Source organism: Apis florea, unplaced genomic scaffold, assembly GCF_048593485.1.
Source record: "Apis florea isolate Af1SG1 unplaced genomic scaffold, ASM4859348v1 contig_3517_pilon, whole genome shotgun sequence".
Lineage (NCBI taxonomy): Eukaryota > Metazoa > Arthropoda > Insecta > Hymenoptera > Apidae > Apis > Apis florea.
The window spans coordinates 630,804-656,129 of record NW_028256778.1 but is presented as its reverse complement, the minus strand read 5'-3'; the positions used below and the strand labels follow the sequence as shown (position 1 = coordinate 656,129).

At 39.0% G+C, this 25,326-nt stretch overlaps 1 protein-coding gene and 1 long non-coding RNA gene across 3 annotated transcripts in view; one reads left to right on the top strand and one right to left on the bottom strand.

Annotated features, from left to right (window-relative positions):
- The window catches only part of LOC100868065 (uncharacterized), a 114,741-nt gene that overhangs the window by 42,781 nt on the left and 46,634 nt on the right, over nt 1–25,326 (top strand). Inside the window, exon 1 of one of the 2 annotated variants that reach the window (XM_086913963.1) lies at nt 20,175–20,257. The exons of the other annotated variant lie outside the window; for it this stretch is intronic. The gene's annotated coding sequence lies outside the window, so the exon portion shown is untranslated. Of the gene's footprint in view, nt 1–20,174; nt 20,258–25,326 lie in introns of those variants that run through there. 2 annotated transcript variants of the gene reach the window in all.
- LOC147656646 (uncharacterized) overlaps nt 1–25,326 on the bottom strand; it is a 46,889-nt gene that overhangs the window by 5,978 nt on the left and 15,585 nt on the right. The gene's annotated exons all lie outside the window — the stretch shown is intronic.

Here is a 25,326-nt window from a genome sequence, read left to right as displayed (position 1 = left end):
GAAACGAATACGGCCGAGCGAATTAATCCCTCCACGATTAAATTCCAGATAAAAAAAAAAACGTAACGCGTCGATTTCCACCGTCCGTTTTTTTTTTTTTTTTCTTTTTAAATCATTTAAAATACGCCCATCGAAACATCGTTTCGATGTTTTAAACACTCTTTTACACACGATGTACGATATAAATCATCGATCATCGGATAAGTTCGAATCAATTAGCAGAGCGACGATGGACGTGCAACACCCGTTCGAGAGCAACTTTCGAAATATTTTTTTCCCCCCCTCGACGGTTAAAAAAAGGATGAAAAATTACGGATAACACTGGATTATTAAACGGAGGATCGCGGTGTGAAAGAGGTTTAATCCGGTGGCCGTTTTTAATAGTCGAATCGATCCGGAGGGGGGAGGACGGCGACACGAGCATCGATTGCATCGCGGAACCAATCGGATGGAAATTATTTCTGCGATCAACTGCTTCAATTTGCCGTGGAAATTTAAACGGTGAAAGAACAGGAGGCTCTCTTTCGAGGAATCTCGATAATTCCGGTGTAAATATCTGATAGAGAGGAAATGTATAAAGCCATTTTGTGTGCCCTGTTATTGAATTTCAACAGCGAAAGGGAGGATTTTGTTGAAAATTTTATCAGAATTGAAATTAGATTTTAATTAAATCGTTTCTTTCTTCCCGTGTAAGAATAATTTATGTATATAAATGCGAAAAGGGTTTCGAAGGGAGTTGGAAATGAAGAGGAATTTTATAGTTTTGAAAGGAGAGAAGTATGAATAATAAATGGAGAAAAATATATCATATGATTTGGATTTATACATATAACATTTATAGTGAATTATTAAAGAGCTGCACGTGTTTAATGTTCAATAACATTCAATACTCGATATTTACTCGATATTGTGTGTAAATACGCAATTTCAAATATGTTTTTCACTATTATTAATTCTACACGTTCGTAATATCTATACTTTTTCAATCAACTTCACAATGAGCGTAGAATCTATTAAATTTAAATTAAATTTATACGTTTCTTACTTTCAAATTGTAATTTGCTCACTTTTAACTTGCACTTTATATGTAAACGTTTTTTTAACACTTTGTGCAAACACGCACAAAAGGGGGGGAGGGGGAAATAACGATAATAAGAAAGAATTGAAAAGAATACGAAAAATAAATTTCTCGAAATCCTCGCGAGAAATAAAACGCTATAAAATTTTCAATGGAAACTCTTGTATCACTATCGTGTATTACTATCGATGGATTTTTATTGCCCGTGCGTTTCAACGAGGCGCTACTTTGCACGGCCAAGTACCAAGCATAATTCGCTTTCTTCTCGATTCGTATATTCAACCGCAATAACGTTCACGTCAACTCTCTCGTTTTTTCATCACCTTGTATCCATATCATTTCCCTTATTTCCTGAAAACCTTATTTCCTCTTCTCCTGTAATCCTCTCTCTCTCTCTCTTCCTTTCCTTCTCCTTTTTTTTTTTCTCCTCCCTCGTGACTTCCTGTCGCTGCGACCGGAACCAGCGAATCCTCCGCTTCGAGGAGGGAAGCTTTAGAAATGTAAACACGCGAGGAACGCTGGCATTTCGATTCGACGTTTTCTCTTTTCTCGCGTCGATTTTGATGGAAATTTATACATATTTGATTCAAACCGTGTCGTGAAATTTAGCTACACCGATCTTTTTCAACGTGTTTGGCCACGTTCTCTGTGAAATAGTATGTGCAAAATCAATTCGATAGTTCTTTAATTTTAATTTTTTAATAATCCGATTATCCGTAAAGGAATGCAATGTTTGAAGATTGCATTTCTTCTTCTTCTTCTTCTTCTTACGAGTCAATTTCGTTCCGTCGTGGAGGAAGATTCCGAATCGAATTACTGTGTGTTCATCGCGTGACTTTTTATTACTTTATATTACACAAAATCTTATTTCACACCTCGTTCGCGATATTCTCCACGTGTGTCCCGACATTTACACGCGGAAAACTATAAGCAAAGCTGTAAAACTATACTCTCTTAAAAATCTGCTTACGCAATTGTTAACGTAACTGTGATCGAACAATATATTCATCGAACTCGTTCCAACAAACTTCCCCATATCCGTCTCGTTTTGTATAATTTTTATAAGAGTTTGTGAATATCACGTGTCGTTGCAGAAAAGTGGGTCGAGCGCGATGGAGTAAATCGGTAATTAAACTGCCGTGTAGTGGGACGGTCAATTAAACGAGAAAAAAAGAGAGAGAGAGAGAGAAGGAACTTTCAAATATCCCATTGTACAAACAAACGAACGGATCTCCATTCGTCGACTTTCTTCCAATTTATCCCGTTTTTCCCGATATCATCGTTTCTCGCGTTCCGGTTTTTCAATTCTTCCTGTTCAATTCGTCGTGTCGCCGCGTTAACTCTTCTCCTTCGAGAAGAGTGGCGGGATTTTGTTCGGCCTCTTTTCGAGTGTTTCTCATTGTTGCGCCCGACCTCGTTGCGCGAAAACACGACGACGTGTACACTGGCGGCCAAAAGTTTGCAACCTTGTCTAAAAGAAAGAGGTTGATTGATCGAAGCAAGTAATACGAAACTTTGGAAAAAGATTCGTGTTGGAATGGAACTATCTACGATATTACACACTCGTGTCACGCGTGACACAAAGGAGGGAGAAAGAGGTTCCTATTAAAATTCGAGCAAACAAACCGCCTTTTAACCGTGGAAACAGAGATGCGGCAGTGGATAAAAACAAACGGAAGAACCAGTCCATCGAGTTTCTTGCACCGCCCTCCTCTCTCTCTCTCTCTCTCTCTCTCTCTCTCTCTCGTTTTCTGTGCACCGAAAAGCCGCATTCTCACGACTTTTCGTGCCTACCGACGATCGTGGACGATTTCGAGAGACCGTTCACGGCGAACCATATCGGTGGATGCGATAATTTTGTACGAAGCAACAATGGACAACAGTCTTTCGATTTTTCTTCCTCTTCTTGTTTCATGGTTCGTTTTAAATTCTGAGGAGGCAATGTTTTTGGACGAGGCAAAAACTTGGAGGAAGAGATGAGAGTTTGAGAGTCGTTTCTTTTTTTTTTTTTTTGGAAGAGTTTGGAAGAGGAGGATCTGTTTGGTTTACTTCCTTTTGTTTTTGTTTGCGACACCTCTTTCAATCAAATTAATCCTCTTTCTTCCAAATTTCTAAGAATAATAAAAAAAAACAAGTTGCAGTGCCTGCAACCATTTTATTTTTTTTAATTTTCTAAAATTACAGGCGATTCAGAGCGAGAATTTTTCCCGATCGAGGGTCGAGGAGCGATTTCGCGGTGGGCAGAGTTATTGTCGGCTCCTCCGATTTAGCTCAGCGACGCGAATTTTTATCGCGGCCTCCCGAAAACGGTCGCGAGGGGAGAAAGCGTGAGTGGGTTAAGGTCGACGCGGGCGTGGAGACTTTTATCGTTCCATTTTCGAATTTCTTCGATCGAGATTAGACGAAGGGTCTCCGTTTTAATTTCGTTTGGAACGATATAAAAATTGTGTATAACTATTAATCGTAAGTATAGATTAGATTTAATCTCGATATTACTTTCGAGAATTATGGCCGAGAGATGCAAATTTGCCACGACGATTCGATTGAACGGATAAAAAGCGTGACGGCCGATTTCAGGGCGGAAGTCGAATCCTGGAAACCGGGACACCACCGTCTCACTTCGCGACTTTCCCGCCTTATTGTTTTTGGCCACGTGAAACCGGCGTAATTTCAATTACTTGCCGTCCCATTTAATTACTGGCATTGCGTGCACAATTACACGCTTTAAAACCGTGATGCAGTACAATTTCCTTGTCCTTTCGAAGCTGTAGATTTACCTTCGAACGGGCAGAAACGTTCTTCTCCTTCTTTCATTTTTCAATCTAATGATTAACAATGCTTTTCGATAAATTCAATTTCGTTGTTAACTTTAAAGAAGAATTTGATAATCCTTCAATGAAATACAAAAAAGATGTTAAAATAAAACATCTTCAAACAAATGAATAATTAGTTGGTTAGGATCCGTTCCGCTCCTCGTTAACAAGAGGAGCGAGAGAACGAAACGATATCTGTGCCAGTTTCGCGCTCGTTTCGATTGTGCGTTTCGTTGCAATTAAAATTGCGACCGCAACGCTCCAGTTACTCCTCATCCTCCTCCTGTAACAAGAAGAAAGCCTCCCCACCATTTCTCCGCGATAATTCCACCAAAATCGAGCGATATCCACGATTTCGAAATCCCCTCTTCTTATAAAATTAATTCTCCAAATTGGAGAATAATTTACTCCTCGATACAGTTGCCTCGTGTATCATTGGCGATGTATTAAATTTTGAAACGTGTTAATCGTTACGCGAGAATGCACACGCTTATAAATATATAAATAGATCGATAAAGAAGAGAGAAAAAAAGGTCCTCTCGTTGTTCGAACGAGAACGCTTCGCTTTGCACAACAAGATTTGCCCGCGTCGATATAAATGGCTCGAGATTTATCGAGCGCAAAATTATCCAAGTTACACGAGCCCGCGTTCCCTCTCGCCGAGTAATTAAAACGTTACCTGGTGGCAGGCGCGTTGCGTGGCAAACCGAGTTCCTTTACCCCTTCTATAAATGGAAACCCGTTCCGGAGGTATAATTTTCACCCGGGGCCCACTTTGTTTCCGGTTTTAAAGCGACCGGGCTGAATAATCGCACAGCTGCACACCCCGCCTCCACCCTTCGTCATATCGGTTGCCAAGCTTTCCTTCGATCAGCGTATATTTATATTTAAGAAGATCAAGAATTGTATGTAATCGTACAAATTATATAATGTGATATCAAATACCTTTTTCTCCTCTCCTGTTTCTGAACTGTGTATGAAAGTCGAAACAGTCGTTTCGAAATTCTACCGATCGAATGTCTGTGTAATTGTTCGTCTCCTCATATCGACAAATTGTCCTAGTTTAATTTCGATTGAAACTTCGTATGCACTGTACATAACATTATTTATTAATATAATAATGAAATGTAGGGGTTCAATACGTCTTCGTATATAAGTTTCGAAATTAAACTGGGACAATTGTGTTTGTCGATATGAACTTGGGGCACACGAACAATTATATGTATATATATATATGATGGAGGAGTTTGGGTTGGATTGATACAATTTTGAAACCGAGATGGTGGATGTACAGTTGAAGATTACGATAAATTGCACGATTATTATTAATCGATCGGAGAATCAAACTTGGCAACGTTCGATCCGAGGATTAATTTTCTCCAATTTGTGAACACGAATTTTCAATCCGTGTAAACTTCCACGTTCGTCGATTCGAAAGAAAAAAAGAAAAAAAAAGGAAGAGAAAAAAATATCCAATTTGTGGAAACAGTTCAACTTTCAGCGAGCGGCGGAATAACGATTCGAAAATTGGAAATAGAGAGGAATTATACGCGTCGAGGAAGTTCGCGGTGCCGATGAGAAAGGAAACTTTGGTAATTAGATTCGTTCCCTGTTTCGATCCCCCTTTTCCGTGTACCGCTCAACAGTTTAACAATGTTAAAACCAGCCTCCCAACCGGCGATTGTAAATTTCACTGTCTTCCTTGCTGCGACGAACCCTCGATCGAATTACGCGCGAGTATCACGCGATTTCTTTTGGAAAGAAATGTGTCCACTTGCGCACATTAGCTTCGTTTTTACTTTTTTCTTTGTAATTTATATAACACTCAACCTAGCTCCTCCACGAGATATTCAATTAACCCTTTTGCTATTGTATATATTATTCTGCATGAAATACGCGTATCGTACTTGCACGGCTATCGACATTTCGTTTTTATCGTCAATTTTCTTTTTTCAATAAACGAAGCGACTGATGATTTTTCTCGATCTTCGGCACATTTTTGGAGCGACGAAAGTGCGAGTTGATAGTGAAAGATCGTAGAAATTTCGTTCGTATAAATACGGAGTTTTGCTAGTCATTTGGAGGGAAAAATTAGCCGAGGGAACATTAGACGAGGAATATCGTCGCGTGCGTTTAAGCTGCGTTTTCACGACAGTGAATCGCGACTTTTACGGCTTATATCGTTACGAAACTAAATGTCACGTGTCTTGCATTATCATATTCTCCACTCCTCTCAGAAATTCAACAATCGAATGAGTCCCCGGAACGAGATAGAAAAAGAAGCTATCTAACCCCCTCCTGATCTCGACAATAAATTATTTGAACGCGCACACACGTAGAGAAGAAGAAAGAGAGAATTTTATTGGAGTCTCGTTTTTGAATACGTATTTAAGAAGATTTCCAATCAAGCTAGCAAAACACGTTTCTCAACGGTATCTCCTTTTCCAAAAGTGAAACTCGAGCTTTAATCGCAGGGCAAAAAGGGAGAACAATATTTCCACGAGGATGATTGGTTGGAGGAAATTCGTCGTTGTTCACGTGTTTGGTCGGGAAGAAAGAAGGCCAGAAGAGAGAAAAAGGATATTTGCTGATTAAGCCTCGATCCGTGCCGCGATTAATCTCGTTAATAGGGGAGATAATGGACAACGGACAGTCGATTAGTCTCGGTGATTAATACACGGCTGATAACGGCTGATCGATTGCCACTTGATTAAACCCGCCACTATCGATGCTCGGCCGTTTTGAATGGCGCTTTAAACGCGCTCTCTTTGTATACGATAACGCGACGATAAGGGAACGCTTTTAATGCAACGATCTGTGCACGCCTCGGAAGGAATCGATTATCTGTAACTGATCGAGGGACAAATCGATTTGGATGGATCGAGTGTTTAGTCTGCTTTTCTTCTTTTTATTCTTCGACTTGTCACTTCGTTTCAAGTCTCTTTCTCCTAATTTAGAATCGAGAAGAGTTTGCTTCGATAAAAGTGTTCGAAGAGTATAAAATTCTCCATCTTCCTCCAGCTGAACAGTATAACTTTATTATGTTAATTACACGCGAATAATTTGGAAGACTAATGAACAATGCAATTTGTACTTTATATTCGGATAATTTGTCATTTGCAAAGTGATTAATATTCACGTTGAAATTTTATCGTAAACGAGTTTAACGATAATGGACAACGAAAGAGAACGAGATATAATCGAATTCTTGGACGTAACAAAATTTCCTTTTCGTTACATAGCTGAGAATAAGCAACGTGTCGTTTCCATTTACTTAAAATTTTCCACGAGCGTATCCCCTTTTCGACGAAGTCCGATGAGATCGAAGCGAAGTTAATATTCGTATAACACGATGATGGCAAGTGGAGCGGATCATTTTTCGGTTCGATCCGAAATCAAAAGAAGAAAAGAACAGCGAGGATTCGTGACTGACGCCGACTTTCGAATTCGATCTCGTTCTGAATTATTCACGCCGTTTTACACGCGACTGAACGGGACGATAACGCCTCTCGATTTTCTGGATCGTTCTTGTTACGGTAAATCCTTGACGAATGCTGTTGAGCCGCGGCTCGAGCATACTCGGGCCGCGTGGAATAAAACGGACGAGAACGAACTCGTAAACGCGAAATACGTAACAGACACTGATAATGCGGCCGCATAAACCCGCCTCTCGCCTCTTCCTAGTTAGATAGCGGCGGGCCTATCTCGAATTCCCTTCGACCTAACCGCGTTCCTCCATTCTCATCCACTTCCACCATTCTTTTTGTCCTTGTTATTCAAATTTCCAAACCATCCTTTGTGTTCCATTCACACGATCTAGCCTTCCATCAGCATTCGTTCGAGTTGTTACTTTGGAAAATTTGTTGTTAATAACTATCTACTTGCACGTGTATATATATATATATTCGTGGAAAGGAATTTGTATCGATCCCCCTCACAAGAATTCACAAGGAAAAATTGGATAACGAAGAAATTGGGTGGATCGAGAGGGGTGGATGCAATGACGGTGTTTAAGGGCGCAATTTCGAGCAATAAACGCGTCAAAGCGAGTTTCACCGTATTAAATTAAAATGGCTTTCGCCATATTAGGACCTCCCCTCGTCTGTCCAGCGTGGGTGCAAAGCTCGACGAGGTGTCCATCTTGCGCCAGGATGAACAACTATTAACACGTTCCTTGTTTGGAAACAATTTTTCATTTAGGAACGAAATTCGCACGTATGTTTCGATATTATTAAAAAAGAGGTTGGAAGCGTTTTATTCTCCGATACGACGAGTTTGCACGCGTAAAAAAGGGAAATACAATTGGAGAGAAGATGGATGGAAAAATCGGCGACGATATACCGCCTGTGGGGTGGATAGGGAAGCACGAAGCAATTTCGTGGGTGTTCTATTACTAATTCGTAATGCGCGGGAAACGTATGACGTCGATGGGATCACGAACGGAAGCTCGTGTTACAGCCACCTTGAAAACTAAGAAACCGAATGCGTCGATTTGCAGAATTCGGGGCACAGAATCTTAGTTCTTCTCGGTTGTTTATTTTTAATTAATGCAATTAATTATAGTATTTCGATTTCGATGAATTGTTATTTCGAGGTCTTCCTACTTTTTTCGTTCCTCAATTTCTAATATCGAAATTGATATAGCTCGAAATACTGTGTTAAATACTATACGATCCTTTAGAAATTCCATTATTCGATTCTTTTATTCTTCATGCACTTGGTAACAATTAAAAATTAAGAATACCTCGTTAGGAATTTATTTTACCATCGATTGAATACGTTATTAAATTCGTATTTTCGTTTTAATGACAGAATTTCGAAGGAAAGAAATTAATAGCGCGAAATGAAATTTTCACGATGCGCGTTCGAGGTAGCTTTGATCGCGAAACGAATACTATAATAATCGTCGAGGGAGAGTCGAGATAACGAAAATTCATCGACACGCGTGTAAACTTTTCTCGCTTCTCTTCTTTTTTCGCAAGCTAGGCTTCCTCCCACTCGCCACTCGAGTAGGCGTGCGTTTCCTCCCTGCCCATATATAATAATTCCATTTTAGGAAACAGTACTTTTATCACGATTCAATCGAATCGATTAAAAACCACGATCTATCTTTTCTTCGGTTCGATTATTCGAATTATTATTATTATTATTATTGTTATTTTTCTTCTTTCGACCACGCAATTTTCCTCTGGCAAATTTCTCTTCCACTCGTGAATAGTTGGAGAACGGTTGAGGTGAGGATGCGCGTGTTAAAAGAAGAGGAAGGAAAAAAAAAAAAGAAAAAAGAAAAAAGAAAAAGCTTCCACGAGGTAACATCAGAGAGGTTTTCTCAGTTGTTCACGCTCGTGTCGTTCTCGCGTGTGCATTAAAACGTACGAGACCACGTACGTAGGACGAGAGAGAGAGAGAGAGAGAGACAGGGTATCGCCTCTTTGTAAGAACGGTAATGCTGTTGGTCGGTTCTGGTTGGATTTTGTCGGAAACTAGGTGGTAAACCCGGCTCTGGAGCGTAAAATTGAAGAATACCCTCCCGTTTCTTAGCTATCTGGCTGCGACGAATCGCACAATGGTTGGACGATATACTTTGGGGGGAGGGCGGTGCGTCGAATCGCGAAATCGACAACGTGCAAATTGAAAACGAAGTGAATTCTGAGGACAGTGAATTCGGGTTTTTAACGAATGCGAAAGTGTCTCTTTTCGCGAGAATTTAATAATTCTCCCGAATCGTGTCGGCAAATTATTCGAATAAAGTGAAAACGTAGATCGGACGCGAGTTGACAAGAGGCATCTCGAGGTGCACGCGCGCGCCCCACCACCCAGTGTAGGAGTAGAAAGTTGCTATTGTGCCTCCTGGGATCTGGTTTTATATAAATAGCCGCCACTCTCCACGGATCCGATACGTTGGAGTTTCCGTCGAATAATGAAATAATATCTCTCCAACGACGATTCGTCCCAAGGTTTATATAAAGTGTCGTAAGTGCGTAAATTTATCATGAATCAACGATTGTTCATTTATGCGAAGTAAGTAATATGTTCGTTCTAGGTTTACGAGCAGAGAATAAAGAAAAGTGGAATTAAAATTGGCTTGGTGAATAGGTTTTTACAATTTTCCAACGCGAGGAACTTTGTTCTACCTCTTTTTTTCTTTCTTTCTTTCTTTCTTTTCTTTTTTGTTGCTCGTTTTCGCGCATAATTACACTTATCGACTAGTCCAATTCCTATCTAATCGAGGAACAGCCAATTTCAATATTGTAATTACTCGTGGAAACTTTTTCTAGAACTTGTTTTTTCACTTCGAATGGAAAAAACTGTGCGTTCCTTATACCTTAATTGTATTATCCGTAACGTTGTTTAAATCGAATTATCGTAATCTAAATTATCAATTAAATTAATTTATGAGATGTAAATTACAAACATGTAATTTGTAATACGATATTCTTCTTACTTTCGACTTCTCTCGCAATCAAATTAAATTACGATACGATTGTTATTATTATTAACGAAGATCGTAGATCCTGCACATTTTTAAAAATAACACCGCGAGAATGAATCGTCTCGGATCGATTCGAGAGATCCTTCCGTTCGAATAACGATTCGATCGAGGGAGCAGCAGAGAATCTTTATCGGGCTCGTTTCTTCGCGATTTTCCTCGGCTCGTCAACCGGTGGAGGATGGAGGACCCATTCCTCGAAACGTGGCAAGCATTTCCGCCGCGCAATATATCGAGTCGAGTGGTTTTCAAACAAGTGGAGAGCGAGGAGGAGGACCGTGAAAGTTCCTCCGCCGCATCCGTTTTTCCGCCATACGCTCATGCGCTCCCGTTTCGTGGGTGGGAGGGAGTTTGAGACCTCGAGAAAACTCGCCTTGAATTTTTTTTCAAGGCCGCAGCTTTCGAAAACCTGCTCTCGAAAAAATTTGGCGACGAATGAATCGATGATTTTAAAACTTTCTTTTCGTTTTTTTTTTCTTTAACCAGAGGAGGAATTTTCGATATTTCAGAGAATGGGTTGGAATTTATTGGAATTTATAAATGTAACGGGGATTGTTGTACTAGAATAGAATTTTCGAAGGTAATTCTTCGGGTTATTAAATTTCAAACGAGAAAAGTAGAATTAATGTAATGGTATTTTCTAATTAATCGAAATAATTTTAAATATTTGGGAAGATTTCGTTGGATAATATAGTAGATACGATGATAATGTCATCAAATACCGTAAAAAAGATTTTAATTAAATATATCGGAGAGAAAGAATTATCGAAAGATATTTAATTTCATATTCAAGATACTTGAACTTACATTTTTCTTAGAACTAGAGAGAGAATATAGAAACAATTCGAGTTCTGGATGAATCGAGGAAACCTTGAATCGTTAATTTTTACGCGAAACACGCGCTGTTAACTATGCTCCATCCAATTCAAATGTTGTTTCGTGCACGAACAGGGGTCAGTTGGCTAATAGCATTTCGCAACAATCGCATTTCGTGGAAGCCTCGTGGTCCCGCCGCCGTCGAATTCACCGAATCGCCTAATTGGACTAGCATATGGGCGGCAAGCGTTCATATTTTCTAGTGTTTCTTCATCCTTCAGAACCTTGAACCGAAATCATCGGGAAATTTCGATCGAAAGACAAAATTTGTAAAAAGTAAGTTTCCTCTCCTCTCCTCTCTTATTAAAAATAACAAACAGAATTCCAATCACTTTTCACGATCCTGTTGGAAAATTTATAGGTTAGGAATCGACAGATATTTTCTAGTGTTTCTCCATCATTCAGAACCTTGAATCGAAATGAAAATATAATATAATTCCTCTCCTCTCTTATTAAAAATAACAAACAAAATTCCAATCACTTTTCACGATCCTGTTGGAAAATTTATAGGTTAGGAATCGACAGATATTTTCTAGTGTTTCTCCATCATTCAGAACCTTGAATCGAAATGAAAATATAATATAATTCTTCTCCTCTCTTATTAAAAATAACAAACAAAATTCCAATCACTTTTCACGATCCTGTTGGAAAATTTATAGGTTAGGAATCGACAGATATTTTCTAGTGTTTCTCCATCATTCAGAACCGAAATCATCGGGAAATTTCGATCGAAAGACAAAATTTGTAAAAAGTAATTCCTCTCCTCTCCTCTCTTATTAAAAATAACAAACAAAATTCCAATCACTTTTCGCGATCCTCTTGGAAATTTATAGGTTAGGAATCGACGGGTCTGTGCGCATGCGCGCGACGCTCGTTCGCGCCACTCTTTCTCCCCGAATGGGAGAGATCTGCTGTTGGCCGCGCTCAATTTGTTGCCATAAATAAGAAGCAGAAATTCAAGCACGAGGAGGGGGGAGGGGGCGCGGAGAGGAGAGGGCCATTCTCTGTATCTGGTCGGCGCGGTGGTTTCAACTCACGACGGGGGCAAAACCGCTGCTCGATCGTCCAGGTAATCTGTTGTTGGGAGCGTGTCGTACGCTCGATTTCCCTTTCAGATCGGCGATCGTATATCTCCCCGAGCCGGCCGCGTGATTAGAATCGTAAAATCGACGGTGTATCGCGGTGGACAGAGTCGAGTCCGCGGCTTTATGGACGCTCGTTTTACACTCTCGCCCCGCCTAAGGCTTACCGGTTCTCTCGATTTCTGCCATCCAATACGACCCGTTATTTCGTCATGGATTTAGATACGCGAGAAACGAGAGGTTTCTTAACGCTGCACGCTCAAGGACGTTCGTTTTCACCGCGAATCCCGCGGGGACGGGCGTCGATTAGGTGTGCAAGGGGCGATCGATAGTATCGGGGGGAAAACTTTTCGAGAAAGGGGATCGTATGCAATTAGATTTTCTTTTTTTCTTTCCATGAAATAGCTGAGAAGTTTTGTTAAGATTTACACTTAAAAGGATACGTTAAAGAATAGACGTGAAAATGAGAAAAGGGAATGCGATGGAAAATTTATTTGTCAACGAGATACGAGATTAAAATTCAACCACCATCAATTTTTGAATCAACTTTCCTAGCTACGTCAAATTTTCTATTGATTTTATTATTGATCAATCTCATCTTTTTCGATCGATCTTTCCATCCTAGCAGAATTCTAATTCTCCTTACCTTTATCCAAATTATTCTACGAATATAAGTAAGTCTTCTCTTCAAACGCATCATCAATTTCCAAACAGAGGCTCGAGGACGAGAGAGAGATCGCGTATCGATTCCCTCAGACATTCTTCTCGAGAAAAGTTTTCGCTCGACGATCTTTCCCGTTCACTCGTTCTCGTGAAATTTTCCACAGAGAAATGGTGGAAACGGTTCTCCTCGGACGAGATTCCTCGGAGGAGAAATAGACCGGCGAGGAGGAGTTTCTTGACACGATTCACCGCCATCGTGTTTTTTCCTTCTTCTCGACCCGCCATCTAGGATTCGATTTCGCGGCTAGCCGACGTTCCACCGCTCGGTTTCTCCCGAACCATCGTCCTTTTATCGAAACTTTTATAGAAAACAGAGACGCTGCTCCCTTCCAGCGAATGCGAATATCTCGTACGATGATTAACAAAAGAAAGAAAGAGAGGGTTGAGCAAAGAGTTTTACAAGATGCTTTTATAATTGAGATATTTCGATTTTTCAAGTCTATTTTTATCGTATTAACGCGATGAGAGTAGTGACAATTGTTAATAGACGTAACGTTTTCGAATCGAAAGTTAGATCTTTGATCGTGAACGTCGGACAGGGATTAAAAAGTTCGAAACGACATAACGCGATTGGAGGGAAAAAGAGGAGGACGATCAATCACTGATTCAATTTCGGATAATTCCGCAAACAAAGGGAAAAAAGGAAACGGGGGGGGGGGGAGGAAAATTAATTTCCTTAACGAGGTTTCGAGTCGCGTGATTAAACGCGACGTCGGCCACGATAATCCAACAAGAATAAATTACATACGCGAGGGTTCCTCGAGCGAGTAGAGCAGGGAGTAGGCAAAAAGCGTGGAAAAAAGGAGGAGATGGAGGAAACGGCCGATAAAAATGGCCAAGTTCTTCGCGTCTAAGGAATCCCGCTTGGCAAGGTCGGGAAACGGCCTAGCCGCCGGCTATGGCACTCTTTTGCCTTCGTATTGGTACGCGAACGTGCATCTATTTCCGCGTGTGCTCGAGAAAGATGGCCATCTTCCTCTCTCTCTCTCTTCGTTCGATCGCAACGATTGATAAGGGAACACCGATTATAAAATTCGCTACGTGGCGATTTTCGAAAGGGACAAATCGTCACGAAACGAGGTATATTTAAAAAAGAAAGTGGATCGATTTGCTTTGCTTTGTATGATGAAAATTGTATATATGTTTGTACAACATTTTCGTATATTAGTTAATGATCACTGTGGCGCTAGTGTCGCGATCGTCCGCCATAGTAAAAATTGGATAAAAATTCTGGCCAAACATTTATCATTTAAAATTAATTATCCACGTCTCTGTCTAAGATAATTGCTTTGAGAAATTGTTATTATTATTCGATGATAAAAAGAGAACGTTAAAATTCACTGTACTGGTCGATAGATAGGTTTTTTTTTCTTCTTTTTTTTTTTTTTAATTTCACAAAGTAAACGTACGAAAGAAAATAAGGTTTTAACTCGGTGGGTACACAATGATCCATGCCAGCGTCGAGATTAATGTCGCCGCATTTCCAGATCAGCTTCGTTATCCGGTTACAACGTGCATTCCAGTAATCTTACATAATGCCGGGGAAGTAGCAGAGTCGCATTCTGCGACCGGCTGGCAACGATTGGACGTTGGAAATATCGAAACGGGTGTGTATAACGCGAGGTCTCGTGGCGAAATTCTCGAGAACGAACCGAATTCTAACAAAGCTTCCCGAACCAGAATTTTCGGACAAATTTCATTTCAGATCGAAGCAAGAAATATATATATATTTGTTTGATATAATTTATTTCAAAATACTGTTCCACAATATTAATCTATTTAACAAGTTTTGAAGTTTTAATTGGAATTTCGCGTAAATTTCTTGAGAAATAAATTCTTACTTCAAATTTGATAAAAGAAACGATCACAAAGATATTTATTATATTTTAGTTTGTGCGAGCAATAAGAAACAATATAAAAAGTTTGTTTCTGATAGAGTTATTTTATGAAATGATAATAAAACACGATATATTTTAAAATACATTGAAATACATCTCTCCTCTACTCATTAAAATTTTAAATCGAGCTCGACACTTATTTACGTGTTTTATGTGGAAAAAATACTGAAAGGAAAAGATGAGAATAGAAAAAGATGGAATTATTTCTATAACAACGATTAACAAATTTTTGCCATTACATTAATATTCGAATTACATCCGATATATTAAATTGTTTCAAACGTTACATTTTAATCTATTCGACCGGCGGAAAATCGGACGTCGTACGTTAACCGAATATCCACGATGGCGAATTTTAATTACACCCTCGTCGTGGATCGTAGATTGAACTGTCGCTTTCGAGGCTGAGACAGGACCACCTGGCATTGTTCTACGAGAATTGCTGTCGTTACACTTGAATAGACACGTCAATCCGCAATGGGGTTGCAACGATAGCGTCTTTGTTAATTATTCGATCAAACAATCGGCCGTGCCGCTATTAATCCTCGAACCGTGTGTTCTTTCTTTCTTTCTTTCTTTCTTTTTTTCGAACGAACGTGGAAGAAACTGTGGTATTGAAATATTGTTTCAACACTTCTATGCACGTGCTTTTTATATATATATATAAATATACGTTATTGAATAATTCATTATTTGAAGGAAAAAATTAAAGAAAGAAAATCTATCCATTTGACCTATTTTTTTTCTATTTTCATAATTTTAATGTACAAGTGTTGCTTTAAATAATAACTGTTATTTTATTTGAGAAGAATTCGGTTTGTGTATCGCTTGGAATTATTTTGATGATTACTTATATTCTCTTTAATAATAATAATAAAAAAAAACAATTTATTTCTCAAATTAATCACTTGCTTAATCCATTCCGAATAAAAATTCATCCCAATTCAATTCATTTTTGCTTTTATCTCGAATAATCTCCTCGAGCACCCTCGAATGGAAATTAAGTGGATAATTCGGAAAACAGCCCTCCAATCCTAGTTGATATACAAACACACTCCCGCTATCGGTATATACTCGCTCCAATTGGGATTCACAATGGAACGTTGTACAAACAGAAACGATAGAAGCTCGATCATCGAAACCGATAGAGAGATAACTGTGTTAACAACTTCATTTTCCCTACATTTTCGAATATCGCGGATAAAGAACGGTATTATCGTGTTCTTCCCATCATTAAACTTTTTCAATAAGATCTTCTTCTCCACAACTATTTATATACTTTATGTATATATATATTGATTTTGTTAATGCTCCATCCATATTCTCCTTCTCCTTTTTTTTTTTTTTCGAACGAAATTTTCGAATTTAAATTTCAAATTTTCCACACCACGCTAAAAAAACAATAATGTACGTGAAAACGGTACACGATGTACGGATAATAAGATATTCTAACAACAGAGAGTTCGTTCTAATAAAATCAGCATTCCGATAATCGAGATACCGCCGTAAGAGAAAGCACCGCTAGTTATTCGAATCGCGAGTCGCGTTTAAAGCCTCGTTTAAATATCAAATGAGTCGCGGTGGGATCGTAAGTAAGCTCGAAATTCGCAGCGAGAGACGTTCGTGGAAACCCGATAAAATCATTTGCGAAAGGGATAATTAGAAGTCGCCCGCGAAACTAAGGGAAATTAAGCTAAGACGGCACGATCCCAATTTTATCGATATCGATCCCCATTTCGAGAAATGGATTCGATCTACGAAATGCTCGTGCGAAACGTTTCGTAGCTTTCGTCAGGTTATACGGATTCAGGCTGAATTCCCTGAATGGCAGAGATGGAGCTTGTGGGTAAGATGGATCCGTGTGCATAACTTTCGAGATATCCGCTAGATGTCGAGAGCGTGTTGCTTCGGTTCTTTATCTGGTATTTGACTTCGTTGCGACGCGGTTAATGCGAATTTTTTTTTGGGGAGGGGGAACAACACGATTGATACGAAGTTTGTAAAAAAATAAATAGCACGATTTAAAAAGAAAAACACGCATAAACTTGTGTAAACGCGTGCTGTGAAAATTCGTGTCTCGTACGATTAATTTTATCGTACTTTTGTATTTGTTATTACGAGCGTATTATTAAAAGTCGCGGAACGTCTCGAACGTAAGGAATAATAACACCGACATTGTTATTGATATTCGAAATGTATCGATTTAATCGTAGTCGTTTCACGGACACGGAGCGGGACGAGCGTGTTTCTTCCCGCTCTCTCGCAAGAAATATTCGTAATTTTCGATTAATTAATTAGTTTTATTTGAAATTATTATTAAATTAAATTAATTATCGCGATAACACGTTATTAGTGTAAGAACGGGACTGAGAAATAGCCTTTTCCTCTTCTACAGATCCGAAACGAGCGTGTGAGCGAAAATCTAGAGCCTCTGGCAAGGGTCTGAGGAAGCGTTCGAGCTCTAATTGCCTCGAAACTCGATGGGTCGAGAGGGGGATACGAGAGATTTGTTCATAAATCTTCATTCTCGAGGTGTCGTTACTCTCGGTAAAATAAAACTGAATGCGTGCGCCCACGAATGATTAATGCGTCGGTTGTTACGCGTTCCGGAGAAAAATAGCGTTGCGTAATTAAAGATATAAATACAGAGTGATTTTTGTGTAGATCCATCTGATCGCAATACTATATGTAGCGTCGTATTATTACAAAAGTACAGGTAATTTTTGAGGTTAGATCACAATATGGCGGATTGCGGCCATATTGTAATTTTGTAATGTTTTTTCTGGATCTCTTCTAAAAAATATGCAAAATAATTTTTAATTCCACAACGCAAGATTGATATTTGCAATAGATTCGCGTTAAGTTTGAGCTAAGCTCAATAAATAGATTCAAGTTAGAATCTCGTGTTCAGGTTGTTCAGAATAGATCTACATATAGATTATCCAAGTTAGATTAGATATCTCTAATCCTCGTTTAAATATTCATAAATAATGCAAGAAATAGAAGAGGTATCCTTTTGAAGATTAAAAATCCATTTATATCCTGTTATTGTTCCTCTTTCCTATTCCAGATAATAACGTTTTTATCAATTAATTTAAATCTACGGTTTAAGGCGGGTTTGAAACCGTTGCCAACAGTACACAATGTTCCCACCCGTGGCACTTGTCCAAGAAACATTAACCGTGATCGATGTAGAGTAAGTTTAGCGATCTTAGGAGGATCGATGGATCCCAGGTCGCCAAGACTATTGGTTTTATAATTCTTTTAAATCATTTCGCATCCTTCCGCTCTGTTTCCCTTTTGTCGCGAGATTTAGCTGCTGTCACGGGGGGGAAGATTAACGCGCCACGACGTTCATCACCGCCCGTAACATCGTAACTTTCCAGCTGGGACAATGACGAACGGGCGTGAATCAACTTTCTTAACTTTTTAATCGATCATCCCTGGATTCGTCTTGACGGCGAATACTTTTCATATTTTCAGGAAAACTTTATCCGGGGAAAATTTCACTTTTACAATTTTTCCTCGATCAAATTACTTGTTCGTGGTTCCCCATTGATTTCACGGCCGAACGTATTAAATTGGATATTTTCCTGGGAACTTTCCTCGGTCGGTAAATTAATCTACCTTACCCTCTGATTTATCTCGAAACGGAAGTGCCGATTCGAACCGATTTAAATTTAAATCCTTGGCGAGTATTTATGAAAATATTTCGATAGATTTAGAAACGAACAACGACGAAATTAACGATAAAATTAAAAAATTAGAATTATCGTTTCGATGAAATTGTTATAAAATTAGAAACGAGTGGAGTATTTCCATATTGCGATATTTGTTTTAGAGAACAACGATAAAGATTCATCGAAAATTTAATCTACGAAATCTACGAAATACACGGTGTGCAAAAAAGAGCGAAACGAATTTTTATTACAAAACAATTTATCAAGATATTAAAATGTAAAAAATCTTGACATTTACGTAAAAATTGATCATCGAATTTCACAATATGGAACAGTATCGTTTTTGAGAAGATTTTTTGCCGTGGAAAATGGAGTCGCGAAACGATATCAACGGTTTATCTGGAAAATGTAGCGCAGTGCGTAATTAAGAAAGAAGGGGGAGCTATGTTTATGATGTGATATGCAAACGACTATGGATGGTGCAGCCATCACCACTTAGATGAGATCTGGAAGCGTGTCAGGGTCGTTCTACGGCCTTCTCCTCCTCCTCCTCCTCCTCCTCTAGCCTCCTAGAAACTCGTCGCGGACAATTTTTATTCAGTCTTTCTTTTTTTTTTTTTTTTTGCTATGCAGACAAAGTACAACACATTTGATACCCCCGAATATCTAAAACGATTATTTCTGATGTAACGCAAATAGTGGATATTATGGATAATTTTCGATTTCAATTTGAAGAAGGAAATATTAATTTCTAAAGTTTTTTTTTTTTTTTTTTATTTTCAGAATGAATTATTATCTACACGTATTAATTCTACGCTTTCGCGGTCATTTCGAGAAAAGATGCAAGATGACAATATGAAATTTTAGATTTTTAACGGTTTAAGTTAAAATGAAAGTTATGAAAAAAAAAAGAAAAAGAAAAAAGAAAAAATAGAAAGTTTTCTCATCGTTAAATAAATTATATATATGTATAATAAAAAATACATGATTTGTGATTTATTTGCAATTTAATCGGGAATTGTTAATAACGTTGTTAATTCGTAATATCAACGATAAATGTAATTTGGAATATTCTGAAACCTATTACGGGAAGAATGCTGTCTCCTCTCCAATATAAATTACAATAGACAGAGGAGGAGAGTGTGGTATTTCACGTATGAATGTAATTACATTGTGAATATGCTTATAATTCCGGAAATTACACCTGTGACTACACCGCGAGTGTAAAATTTTTAAGACCTAATAATCCTCGTTCTCGCTCCTCCTCTACCTTGTGATTTTTATGCCAAATTATTCTTTTCTCGCATGGAAGAAAAAACTGGAATTATACATTTTAAAGATTATTTATATACCTTTCGTCTTTGATCGCGTAAATACACTATCATCTCTTTCTCCACGAAAGATGTGTATATAAAGCAGTAACAAATTAATCGGGTTATCAATCGATTCATTTCGAGCGTTTCCTACTTTCAAGTATGTATTTCTATTTGTTACTCAACTTACAGAAGACTTATATTTTTTTGTTACAGGTAAGTAAGAGGAAGCAGGATGGAATTCTCCTCGATCATCAGGTATAACGAAACGTCGAAGAAGCGTCGAATTTTTTCGATTATCAAGGTACAAGTGTTCTTTTCTTATCTGTGGTGTAAAATTCTGTTCATCTGAGTGCTATGCTTGGTGAGAAACGATCGATACGTAATTGGTTGATTTTCTCTCTTTAAGAATAATACGAATAATATATTTCCGGCAGAAAAATTTCGTTTAAAATTTCATTTAGAAAGGAGGAATGGCAAGAAATCGGTATTTGCAAAATTCTGGAAAATTTATAACTAAGTTTTGTTCGAAATAAATCGATCGATCGTTGTGCTCGTTTTGAGAAAGAATGTAGGCCGAGTTTTAAACGAAGTTTCAAGGGTACTTGCTCGGGACTAAAAAGGGGATCCGAGAAGTTAGTATCCCGGGATTATAAAGCAAGCTCTTTGCTCTTTCTCCAAGCCTTGCTGGACGATATTTTCAATTTCACGGGCAACGGATATGCTTTGATCTTTTTAAGACACGACGCTTCGCTCTCAATAGCCCTTTCTCGTCATGGAAATCCGCAAATATTTCACATCAAAGACCAATTACCAGTTCCGATTCCCTTTATATCCCGTACTGAACGCATTTTCCTATTTTATTTTCTCTATTTCCTCGCATCATCGTCGAGTCTTGCATAACATTCGACAACAATTCTTTTATTTTCTAAAATCTTCGAATCTCGCTCTTACCTAAATTAACTTAAATTCTGCTCAACAGGAAATAGTGATGATTCTTTATTCGATACAACCCCCAACTCGATATTTTTGCAGCAATTTTAAAAACCGAGAATCGGTTTAAAAGTTAAAAAAGAAAGAGAGACTGTACGAGGGAAGTGTCGTTTTATCAGTTAATTATATACGTAATTACCGGCCAAATTCACGTGGAGTGGAGGAAAAAAAACAAGGTTAGAAACGGAATTATAAAGTTGGCCGGCCGCGCTCGTACTCGCTTTTTCCGCTCTACAACTTGGCTCGCATAACGGACAGGAAACTGCGAGGAGCGTGCACGTCCGGAAGCATTGATGCGCTCAATGCCCCTCTTCCGGCGGCACTGTGTGTCGTCGACATCGCGGCCGCGCGGAGACGGATCGGCACCGGCAACGACGTCTGGCGTCGCTGCTCCCACCTGTTTTTCTTCCCGCCGGCTAGATGGCGGCAGTTGTCGGTCGACCGTAACTTTCCACATCCTCTCGTTTACATTTATTTTAACGCCGCTTGGAAACCCCGTCGACGGATTTATCGGATCGTATATCGTCGGATTTTTATCGGGCGATTCTTCAAAATTCGTTCTTCGACTTCAAATTAATTCGTTCATCGAGGACACGGGTATTGATATGGGTATAATCCACTTTTCATGGATTTCGCGTTATTATTTTAATCATTATCCGTTCGTAAGATTGGGGATTATTGCGTTCGAAATTTACGAGGAGAGAACTCGACGAGTTTTCAAATGGAGAGGGTTTGGCGCCTTTTTTCCTTCGGGAGGAAAAATCGAATATTCTTCGCATTTACATCGAATCATTTAATCATTTCGATATTCTCCCGAAATTCGATCCTCGAATAAATATATTACGATCGGTCGCCTTTTTAATTCTCACTTTCTCTCTAAAATTCTCCAAAGAGGAAGAAGAGAGAGAGAGAGAAAAAAAAAAGAAACTCATTCGGCGGACGGATATTCGCGCAAAGTTGCGGCCTAAAGAAAGAAAGAAAGAATACAAACCATCGGTTTATTTATTTCGTTTATCGCCGGGGGTCGTTCGAGCGCGACATAAAGCGGTCGCTTTTACCCGAATGAGCGTGCCTCTAATAAAAAAAAATGGCAAAGTGGATTAAAAGTGAAAAAGTTGTGAAAAAAAAAGGAAAGAGGAGGGGACAGAGAAACAAAAGCAAAAAAGGGGAGAGGGCAGAAAAATCGTTTACGATACTTAAAAATCTCGAGTGGACGGAAAGTTAGGGGTTCATCGACGTAATGCAACCCCGCCCTCCCTCCCATCAAACGCCCCTCGACTTGATAAATTTCATTTCGCTCGCAGAGTTTCGGGCATACCGACGAGCGTGTATATAAACCCCGGGCAGAGTATTTCATTTCGGCCGATTACTTTAATTTAATGCCCTCCTCCTCCTCCTCCTCCTCGACAACGAATGAAAATTCGTTGGAACCGTGAATTTGTACGCGTCTCGTTGTAACACGTGTAATTATATTAATCGTTCCGCGTCGACCATTCAAACTTTCCAACTTTTGTGAATTTTTGGAATTCGAACCATGAATTTCGGGGAAGAGAGAGAGAGAGAGAGAGAGAGAGTCAAGTTTTTGGAATTTCACTAAAATTCGGAAATAAATAGTAGTGTCCCGAAGTGTTTATCCCGTTAATTTTCGGATCGATGGAGGGAATTAATATAGGAAGATTTAATCGAAGTTGGAAAACTTTTGATTTATACGCGCGTTTGTGCTCGATACGTTTTATTTCACGAAAGAAACCTCGCACGGGGGAAAGTAATTTAGATTACCTTTTTCCTCCCTCCCCCCATAATTGAATCGAATCACCATAAAAATACGATATAAAATAAAATAATCGTGTCGTCTTTGTTGGAAATTTCAGAAATTTTCTTTCGCGAGAAATTAAGAAAAAAAGTAAAGATCAATCCATCTACGTGTCCCAACAAAATTTGTCACAGACAATGAGGCAAATTTAAGAGAATTTGTTTTTAGAAACACGCAACGCGTCGTGAGAGGAACACGTAGTTACGTGGCCATTTTAAACACGCGAAACTTCGCATCCGCGTAAATATATAAGCAAACAAAACGAGAGAGCGGATATCCCCCGGTTGATTCGCTCTTACTTCTCATCGACGAGCCCATACCGGGAAAAATGCACACACAGGCAAGCATTAATTACGCGACATACTCCATTAATTAATATGGCTGTGTCCGTTTCCTGTCCGCTTCCTCCCCCCTCTTTTCTCTCCTCCATCGCAGACAAAGACCGAACAACAGAGTTTTGCTCTCTTTCTCTTTTTTTTTTTCCATCGATATTTCTCTTTCGAGAGAAAAATACTATATGTTTATATGCGTATATGCGTTTAATTAACGATAAAAAGCAAAATAACCGTCGCCATTTATTTCCCTCTCCTCTCTCATCATTCTCCTTGCGCCACGCGGGTTTAATGGGATGCGTATGAAATCGTCTGTTCGTAATTCGATGCAACGTTAATTCCATTGCTTCGCATTTGTCAACGATATATTGTCGATAATTGTCCGTGGTGTTATCGTATTTCATCTACGGGGGACACGAATTAGGGATGGGATCGGTGTTCAATATGTTAATTTACGGATACGTGTTTCGCCCCATATTACTCAGAAATAAACAATAATATTACGGTTAATTGTATTACGTGACGCGCAAATTGTTATTTAGAGAAAGACTTTTTTCTTTTTTTTCGCCCGTGAGATAATATTTAATGTTCGATCCGTCATTTTCTTCGAGAAAATGAATATTTAAAATTTTGTCCAAGTTTCGCGATTTGTTGGTGGCCGAATCGATTTCCTTTATTTTTCGAGCTCGAACGAAATGCACACACGGTGTGCAGAAGGCGCACGATTAGATTAATTCTGGTCACGAACACGAGTATCTGTTCTAGCGGCGAATTTGTGCTAGACGAATCTTCCCTCCGCCGTGTCCCATTTCCGGTTCCGTGCAAATATTTTAACAAAGGATTTAGTTTCCGGATAAGTACGCCACCCATCACGCTCTCGCTCCTTTTATTTCACGTGCGCCGCCTGCATTCAATTTGTCGCCCGCCAATCTCTTGCATTTCTCACGCTTGTGCGATAATTTTATGTAGAGATGCGACGAATGAAAAGGTTCGCACAGTTTCTTACTCCGGCGTGCGTTTTTGTTAAAGGTTCACGTGTTGTTGTTCCATCTCCATTTGCAAATGAAATTTCCTCGAGACTATTTAATCCTTTGTATTATTCACAGGGATGTTTAAAACCCACTTTCTTTGAACCTAATAAATAGACCGCGGATTTTTGTATAATTAAAACATGTATTAAAGGAATACATCTTCAAATGTATTCGCATAATCGTGGATAAAATTTCGACTTTTCATATCAGGAAACCGTTGAATCATCTCTATCGTCGCTGCGTAAAATAATGAAATGAAATTTATTCTTTCTTTTTTTTTTTTTTAAAAAAAAAAGTGAGAAGAGATTAAAAATTTCGTCATCAAAATCCAGTCAGAAGAATAGAGGGAGCTATGCCGTTTAAATTGCTTTTTGTTTTATCCCGATATCTCGATCCGTTGCCGAGATATAACGATTCAAAGTATCCGTAGTGTTGATGCATTACAGATATCGCGAATAGGCCCGCGGCCTACTGACCTAGATATTTTTCCACGAAATGTTTACTGTTTCTAGGAATCGTGTTTATCGCTTGTCCGGCAGTTTGGGATAGGTCAGCGAGGCGAGGCGCGAGCGAGAGATCCGAATATGCGACAAGGATCGAGATGGTAAACGATTAAAAATTACGCTCTTCTTTACACGACGATATCACGAGAACCGGAAGTCGTATCGAGACGAAACAAAAACCGTTTTAAAGGGGAAGGTTGAGCGCTTCTAACGAGCGTTCACACGTTGCCCGGAAGTCGGTATACCCGAAGTTACAGCGGTTCAAAGTTTTTCAAATTTTAATAAAGTTCAATCCGGTTTAAGGTAAATGAAAAATAAAAATTACTTTTTGTTTGCACGATGATATCTCGGGAACCGGAAGTCGTATCGAGACGAAACAAAAACCGTTTTAAAGGGGAAGGTTGAGCGCTTCTAACGAGCGTTCACACGTTGCCCGGAAGTCGGTATCCCCGGAGTTACAGCGGTTCAAAGTTTTTCAAATTTTAATAAAGTTCAATCCGGTTTAAGGTAAATGAAAAATAAAAATTACTTTTTGTTTGCACGATGATATCTCGGGAACCGGAAGTCGTGTCGAGATGAAACAAAAACCATTTTAAAGGGGGAAATTCCGCGCTTCTGATGATCGTTCGTGCATTGGCCGGAAGTCGTTATTTTCGAAGTTACAACGGTTCAAAGTTTCTCTAGTTTTAATACGTTTTTTA